Consider the following 8,261-nt stretch of genomic DNA (forward strand, 5'->3'; position numbering starts at 1 on the left):
CACAGTTGAGGAAACTACACTGTAAGAGAAGGGAAATTACTCTGTAAGACGCGGGCCGTATTATAAAGTGCTACCGAGATTTCTGCTTTAAGTGACTGGCAAATACTTAAAACTGCATGTACATCAATACCAACAGAATTACGCAAATGTAAGATTACCTCTATTATGATATTGTAAATGTATATTTTCCTCCACAGGACCAGGGTGTATACTACTGAAATAGGACAAAACTTGCATACTTTAAACGAGCTAACATAAACGAACGTAGCTGAACAAAGAGCAAAATTGCAGGTAATCCTTACTTGCAAGTTTGAAAAACACTGCAGCATAATTACGAGCTCATTATCAAATGATCACGACAAAGTCAAGAGTTGTCAATCAGGATGTGAACTTTTCTAAATAGAATGCAGTAAGTCGTTCAGATGTCTGTGATTCAAAAGATGGGAGACAATCTTTTTGTGGGAGAACCTGCTGAGAAGACAATGGAGTGTTGTTTGCCTCCCTGAGGTACCAGACATTTCCATGGTCTGTGTTTGTACGGGAGAGTGTGGCATCGCGAACAGATTCTTCAATCACCTCTGGTCTTTTGTCAACATCCTCCCCAGGTGTCTTTGTACTTTTGAGAAGCATAAAACAAACCTTTAAAAACACATGACACAAAATATGAATATCACTAATTCTGTAATGCAATGTATAACGCAAAAGATTTGGTGTGTGACAAATGACTGACATGTCTGTCTCAAGTTGTTCAAACAAGTGGCTACACTGAATACATCCACCAGCTCATGGCTTATGGCCTATCATTAGACAAATGCACTTACATTTGAACATTGAAGTCTAATAGAAGTTGAAATTAATCTAGGATAGGAGATCTCAGCTACTGCAGCAGACTTACATTTCTTAGGACTGTCCAAGGTGGCCAATGGCTGTGCAGCAGATGAATAGACAGTCTTCATAATGCTACCGGATTGCTCTAAATGCACAAAAAACAAAATACATTACAATACAGAACAATACCCTAAATACAAATACAATTACCCTACTAATCAAAATGTAAATAAAATTGCAATCTTCACTGTTCGTTTCAAATGATACATGGAGCTCAGCTTGTTGAGCTGAGGTTTATGTTCAGATTCAATCTTGTCTATGTCCATGAAACAGCAATAAAAATGCTACATTGTTTTTAATCCTACTTTTGTAAACAAACTACTCATACCCACAACACCCACGGATCCTGCAAGGAGTGTGACAATTCATGTTGAAAGTCACAAATTTTTTTTATTTTAAAAACACAATTAGAAAAAAAACAATATGGAAGAGTATTGAAATGTACTTTTCAATTAACCTTTACTATATAATTCAGTGTGACTGTAGGACATATTGGTTTAGTTACTTGTCAGTGGGGGGTGGGGTAACTGCCCGGTAGGCTTGTAAACAAGTGCAACAATGCAGACTAGTATTTGAGCATTAAACTGTATTAATCAGCACTAAAGGCACCAGGAAGAAGTTAATTTGCTATGTTTATATAAGTGACACAAAGCCCTGTTAGTGCAAAGTTTACATTTGTTTTTCTTCCTTTTATAATCTTAAGCTTAAGAAATAAACCATAGCTTCTCTAGACATCCCGATGAACTTTGGAATGTCTACGACTGCAACTAGAAGGCCCAATGGTCCAAAACAAACATACATTTACTCATGTAAGTCAATGACTACTTTAGCTTCCTCTTCGGAATTAAACAGTACACAATAACATGAATGCCTCGTATAAAGCCTAGGTGAGTAGTGATATGCTTAAGCTTTATTAATGCAACGTGTGTTAAAAACTAAAGTGAGAAAGCAAAAGGTAATTGCTAACTAGCCTTCAAACCAACTTTCCCCATTGCTAAAAAAAAAATTATTTTTCAAAGTTACAGAGGTAAGGCAGAGTTCGTTAATTTGACAGTAGGGGTGAAAGCAACTCACCATCAGACAGATGTGTCCAGAACGGTCCAACACTTTCTGATAGCTTCGGATAGCTACATCGATAGTGCATTGCTCATGTCTTGCCTAAGAAGATCCCATTGGCTGCAGAGCGATACCTTTTACTGGCTGGCCAAACTTCAGGGGAGGAGAATATTAGCATATTATGGAGCGCGTGGCGGCTCCAGGCGTCCAAAAGCGCCTGGCGGCGCTCGGCGTTCTAGACGCCGGAAGGCGTTTCAAAATAAAAGCGCCTGGCGGCGCTCGGCGTTTCAAAATAAAAGCGCCTGGCGGCGCTCGGCGTTAAAAGCGCCGTTCTGAACGGCGTTTTCTACCAGGCGGTGTATGGCACAAACGGCCACCCAAACAGCAGCTAGGGGAGCAGCCGCTCCTTCAGCAGCGTTTCATGGACTTTTGGGACATTATTTGAGCAGATATCAGATATCATAAATAAAAGCGCCTGGCGGCGCTCGGCGTTTCAAAATAAAAGCGCCTGGCGGCGCTCGGCGTTAAAAGCGCCGTTCTGAACGGCGTTTTCTACCAGGCGGTGTATGGCACAAACGGCCACCCATACAGCAGCTAGGGGAGCAGCCGCTCCTTCAGCAGCGTTTCATGGACTTTTGGGACATTATTTGAGCAGATATCAGCAGATAAAAACACTCTGCTCAGCGCTGAGGACTGCTGCTGCGGAGCTAAAGACCAAGTTCCTCGTGAGACTTTGTGCGCATGTCACAGGACGCTGTATAATCCGCTTCACCCAGGGTCCTTGTAAACGAGGATTCATCGTGGATCGCTTTGTATGCCGTACATGTATACACTCCGTTTAATACGATTGTTTACAATCGGATTGAAAAAAACACCCATGTAAACTGGGCCACTGATGTTTATTCAGCACCCCGGAAAACGCTGCTGGTTCAGTAAACATGGCGAAGGAACATGCGAAGCCCGGCAGCTGCTCTGTTGTCGGCTGCACCAGCAAGCACCGCAGTCTGTTTTTGCCGCCTTTGTCTGAGGGTCCAGTGGATTCACTTCATTTTCGAGGAAGACGCACCCGCAAGAACGCCTAAAAAGTTGTATATGTGCGCTCACCACTTCACTCCGGACTGCTTTCACAACAAGGGCCAGTTTACATCAGGATTCGCCAAGAAGCTGAAGCTAAAGCCTGGATCGGTTCCAGCTGTCCGTGACCAAGCTACAAACGTGGAAGCTGTAAGTTTTAAATCCGTGTATCATTCGTTCAATTGATATTCAATTAAGAATCAAAAAACTAATTATTGAAAAATGAGTCGTTTTTCCTTTTTTCATTTTTAAAATAAAAACAAATAAATGAAAATTGGTTTGTTTTTCAAAATCCCGTTTGTTAAGACAGATCAAATAAAGGAAAGTTGAAATGCGGCCACAGAGCAGACTTTAATGTGATTTTTCAATTTCTTCGATCTCCGTGACCCGGAAGTTCTATCGTCTGTGTTTTAGTTTTTGCCGGCGGGAAACGTGGGCGGGTCACGTCAACCTGTAGTCCAGCACACACTACAGAAGGATCAGGCCGAGTTTTGCCCCGATCTTCTCCTCTCGACCGAAGCCGACAAGGTCCGCGAGTATGCTAATGAGTTCGGGTCCGATCTTCGTGTAGTGTGCGGTGTGTTCAGAGAGACTTTTTCCGGTCGGAGCCTCTCGGGAGGCGTCAGAAGGGGAGATCGTAGATAATGAACATGTTTAATATTTCTGATCGCAAATCCTGTGGTGTGTGGAGCTCTGAGAGGCGCTGATCAGCTCCGAGCTGACCTGTCCACACCCTCGGAATAAAGCTCAGTGATTGGCTGGTGCTGCTGCTTAAAAAAAAAAAACCCCACTCAGCTGTTCGAGATGGAGACATATGTGAATGAAATATATTCTCGACGTTACAGTGAAAGAGAAAAGTCAGAACTCATAAACTCAGCAGTGCAGAAAGTGATGGTCAATGCTCAATACCTGGATCGCTCCTGGATAAACTGTATTTCCTCCATTCAGACCCAAACTCCGATCTGCATCACAAGTCCTACATTAACCATAACGGAAGAATGAGGAAAAAAAAAAAGAAAAAAAAAACAACTTCCTGTAGTGTACTGCCTAGTGGAGCAGTAGCAGACTCTGACAAAGCTACTTTTTTAAATCACCACATATTTTAAATCATTCTTTTTGTTCCCAGATTGGATAGTTTACACCTGAATAAAAACTCCTTGAGCTTTGATTAGTGAAGTTTAATTATTCGTTGCTCGTCTCTCTGAAGGCGGTGAAAGTTTTTTTTTTTCTTTTTTTTTCCAATGATGGTAATAGTGGAGATGAATTCAAACATTGGGATTATTGCAGGACTGGCGATGCAGATGAATGAGCAGGATTAACCTCTCACTTTCTGCACTGCTAAGTTTAGGAGTTCTGACTTTTCTCTTTCACTGTCATATAGTGAATATATTTCACATATGTCTCCATCTCTGACAGCTGGGAGGGGATTTGTTTAAGCAGCAGCACCAGCCAATCAGGGAGCTTTATTTCGAGGGTGTGGACAGGTCAGCTCGGAGCTGATCAGCTCCTCTCAGAGCTCCACACTCCACAGGATTTGCGATCAGAAATATTAAACATGTTCATTATCTACGATCTCCCCTTCCGACGCCTCCCGAGAGGCTCCGATCGAAAAACATCTCTCTGAACACACCGCACACCAGAAGAGGATCGGAACCGAACTCATTAGCGTTATCATGCTCCCGACAGTTGGACCTTGCCGGCTTCGGTCGAGAGGAGAAGATCGGGGCAAAACTCGGCCTGATCCTTCTGTAGTGCGTGCTGGACTACAGGTTGACGTGACCCGCCCACGTTTCCCGCCGGCAAAAACTAAAACACAGACGATAGAACTTCCGGGTCACGGAGATCGAAGAAATTGAAAAATCACATTAAAGTCTGCTCTGTGGCCGCATTTCAACTTTCCTTTATTTGATCTGTCTTAACAAACGGGATATTGAAAAACGAACCAATTTTCATTTGTTTGTTTTTATTTTAAAAATGAAAAAAGGAAAAACGACTCATTTTTCAATAATTAGTTTTTTGATTCTTAATTGAATATCAATTGAACGAATGATACACGGATTGTTTTACCATGTTATGTTGCTTTATACTATATTGTCCTTCCGAGTGTTTTAGCCTGTTGGAAAGTGGTTTTAGCATGGCAGCTAACGTAAGTTACTGTTGCTAACATGGAGTCCTCTCCTCATATTACTTTAACACACAACGGTAAATAATATCAGGGGACTTTGAAGAGAAGACGTATCAGGGTTTCCACCAGAGAGAGAAAAAAAAAACTCTCCGACAGTCGAACACGGCAGTGTTAGCAGCATTAGCCGTTAGCAGCGTTAGCAATGACACCACACGCCCCCCCCCCCCCCCCCCCCCCCCCCCCCCCCCATCAAACTTCTTTCCTTGCAGTAAACACTGCCGTATGAACATATATTTCATGTAAAACGAGCATTATGTACGTAAGGGATAATGTATGGACGGTGATAATGTACACCTCCTCAGGCATTAGCCTTTACTTAGCACCAAGATGCTAACGATAGTTTTTGTTCCGTGATAGTAGTAGTAGTTGAATTACAGGGAATAAGTGAAAGGGGGGATACAGTGGTCGAGATGCACAGCTCCACTACTCCCTGAAGTTCTGACAGAACCTTTATTTCCAGTCTTTCGTGACAGGATGAACTGGTCAGACACACCTGGATGAATCAGTTCATCCTATCATGAAAGACAGTAAACAAAGGTGCTGTCAGAACTGCAGCAAGTAATGGAGCTGTGCACATGTCATTTTTGCAGTATTTGTTGCTGTTGTAGCTATGTATTTGAGAGGATGCAGGTGTAACCTCTGTTTCCTGTATGCAGGCCAGCACATCAACTGCAACTACAGATGTTCCTGCATCGAGGGATGCTGCATGCCAGACTGACCCACTGGAGACCCGTTCTGGAGGCACACAGCTGTCCTGGAGGACTCTACAGTCTCATGTCAGAAGTAAAGGTCTGTAGTCAAGTGTAGTTCATTTATTGTTGATGAAGTAAGTAATCATTTACCTTTTATAATACTATTCACCTACGAGGGGGGACCCCAAAGTTTCCGGACTGATTCTATTAATAAAAAAATCCAATGAATTTCCGACTTTGGCCGCTAGATGTCGCTACAGGATAGCCTCATGCATAACTGTGCCAGGTTTGGTCTTCCCAGTGAAGCGGTCAGCTGACAGTCACTGTTTATGTTGACAGAGTTACACCCCGCTCTTCGATTTTTCAAGATGGCGAATATCCACTGATATGCGCTCTGTCAAAACATTTTGTTTTTTATTGGGAAAAACAGCGGCAGAAACACTCACCATGTTGCAGACATTCTTTAAGAAGGATTCTTAGGGTGTCTGAGTGGTTTGGGCCCTTTAAGAGTGATCAGATTACATCGGGAAGACCAGGCACGCAGAGGACAACAATCCACTTCCAGAACAGAGGAAAACGTCACAAAAACTGAAGAAGACGTCCTGGTAGATCCACGCAGGACTTTTGATGGCATTGCAGATCTGATGGGAGTATTGTAGAGATCCAGACTGATCATCCTCAGGCGGTTATTAGAAGCAGGGAGACGAAGGCACCCGGAAATGGCCGCATCGTAGCAGACAGCAGACCACAGGACGCCCCGTTACGCACAGAAATAGCACAAAATGTTGTGCGTAAAGCATATTTTTTGACTAAAACCGTGACCAGCCAGCCTCCCCACCGCCATATTCCCCTGATCTGGCCCCGGGCGACGGCTTTTTGTTGTCAAAGATGAAACTGGAGCGGCAGCAGAAAGGTAAGACAGGCATACAGGCGGGGGAGGGAAAATCGAAGTTCTATCTTATCGGCACAGTTACGCACGGTCATGGCGACTCTTCTGAACAGTGAAAATCTCCGGTGCAGTGTTGTATTCAAGCCAAAGGAGAGTATTTTGGAGGTGACAGTTTCAAACAATTGCGAAGATTAAAAAATAAAAAGTTATAACCACAGTCCGGGAACTTTTGGGTCCACTCTCGTATAATGTAATGTATTACTGTCTTTATGTGTCATGGAAAGACTTCCTTTAGTAAAAATTGTATTTTTTCACAGGTGTCCAGGCTACTGTGTCCTGCTAGGATGTTGGTGTTGGGACATCCACTAGAGATCCTTTTTATTTATCATCAACACCAGTAAAGAAACCTTCAAAGAGATCTCGTCTCAACCTGGACGAGGAGCAGGAGCGGGATTCAGATCAATTACAGGACACCTCTTCAGTGGCATCTTCAAAAGGGCAGGACTCCACCTATGACCATTCAAACTCTTTGACATTTCCTTTGACTCTGTCAATATGGTTCTAACTATGACAATATGACACATTTCGCCGGCATGCCAGATCCTTCATTGAGCCTGCAGTCATTCGCCACTGGAAGACACTGCAGAATGTGATGCTGCAGCGGCTCAGTCAGGAGGACAAAGTAATCGTTGGTGGCAACATGAGGGCAGACTCTCCAGGTTTTTATATTTCATTGAAATTAAAGGTAAAATAAACTGGTTACATAGAAATTGTGTGAGTGTCTAGCGAAAAGTGTCTGTCAGCGTTAACGTCTTTGATTTTCTCTTTCCTGTACTTCCAGGCTCTACCTGGCTGCCATGTATTATAATGAAAACGCCAACCGACCACAAGCCAAAACAAACAAAGGTGTGCCCCTCTTCAAGGTCCACTTTCCAAAGGCCATGAAGGGAGAATGTAGAGCAAAACAACTAAAGACAGAGCCAACATTCCATAAGTGTCATATTCTTTTATTAATTTTTTCAACCGAGACATCTGTTTTGGAAAGAACCTTCAACACACCAAAAACAACCTTGTGAAAACAGTAAATCAGATAAAGTGCCAAACACCAGGACGTATTTAGGAAAAAACTCTGTCATTGTAAAATTAAAAAAACAAAACAAAAACAACAGTTTCTTTGTGCATGTCTTTTCTGAAACAGGGTATGTTGCTGAGATGATGGACCTCATTTTTGAAGAAATCTTCAAGGATCCGGCTCCATACACAGAGGCAGTCCTGGCCATCCCCATTCCAGAGGACCTGACTGCACAGTTCAGCGGCCTGACACAGAGGAGGTCATTGCCAGTCATAGGCTGGCCCCATGTTGTGGGTTATATGTAAAGTGTGTGATGTCAATAAATGCTTGTCTACAGAAGTGACTCTGTGATTACATGAATGATGTACAGATCAACGGCTTTTGGAAGAAATATGCAGTTTTAAA

General features: G+C 42.9%; 1 long non-coding RNA gene across 1 annotated transcript; it reads left to right on the forward strand.

Annotated features, from left to right (window-relative positions):
* Positions 1 to 3,077: 3,077 nt before the first annotated feature.
* Positions 3,078 to 7,392, forward strand: LOC115399982 (uncharacterized). The gene is made up of 3 exons (XR_003932748.1): positions 3,078 to 3,168; positions 5,860 to 5,992; positions 7,102 to 7,392. It is a non-coding gene; the product is annotated as an uncharacterized LOC115399982 (long non-coding RNA).
* The last annotated feature ends 869 nt before the right edge of the window (positions 7,393 to 8,261 follow it).

This window comes from Salarias fasciatus, chromosome 14 (genome assembly GCF_902148845.1).
Source record: "Salarias fasciatus chromosome 14, fSalaFa1.1, whole genome shotgun sequence".
NCBI classification, from domain to species: Eukaryota; Metazoa; Chordata; class Actinopteri; order Blenniiformes; family Blenniidae; genus Salarias; species Salarias fasciatus.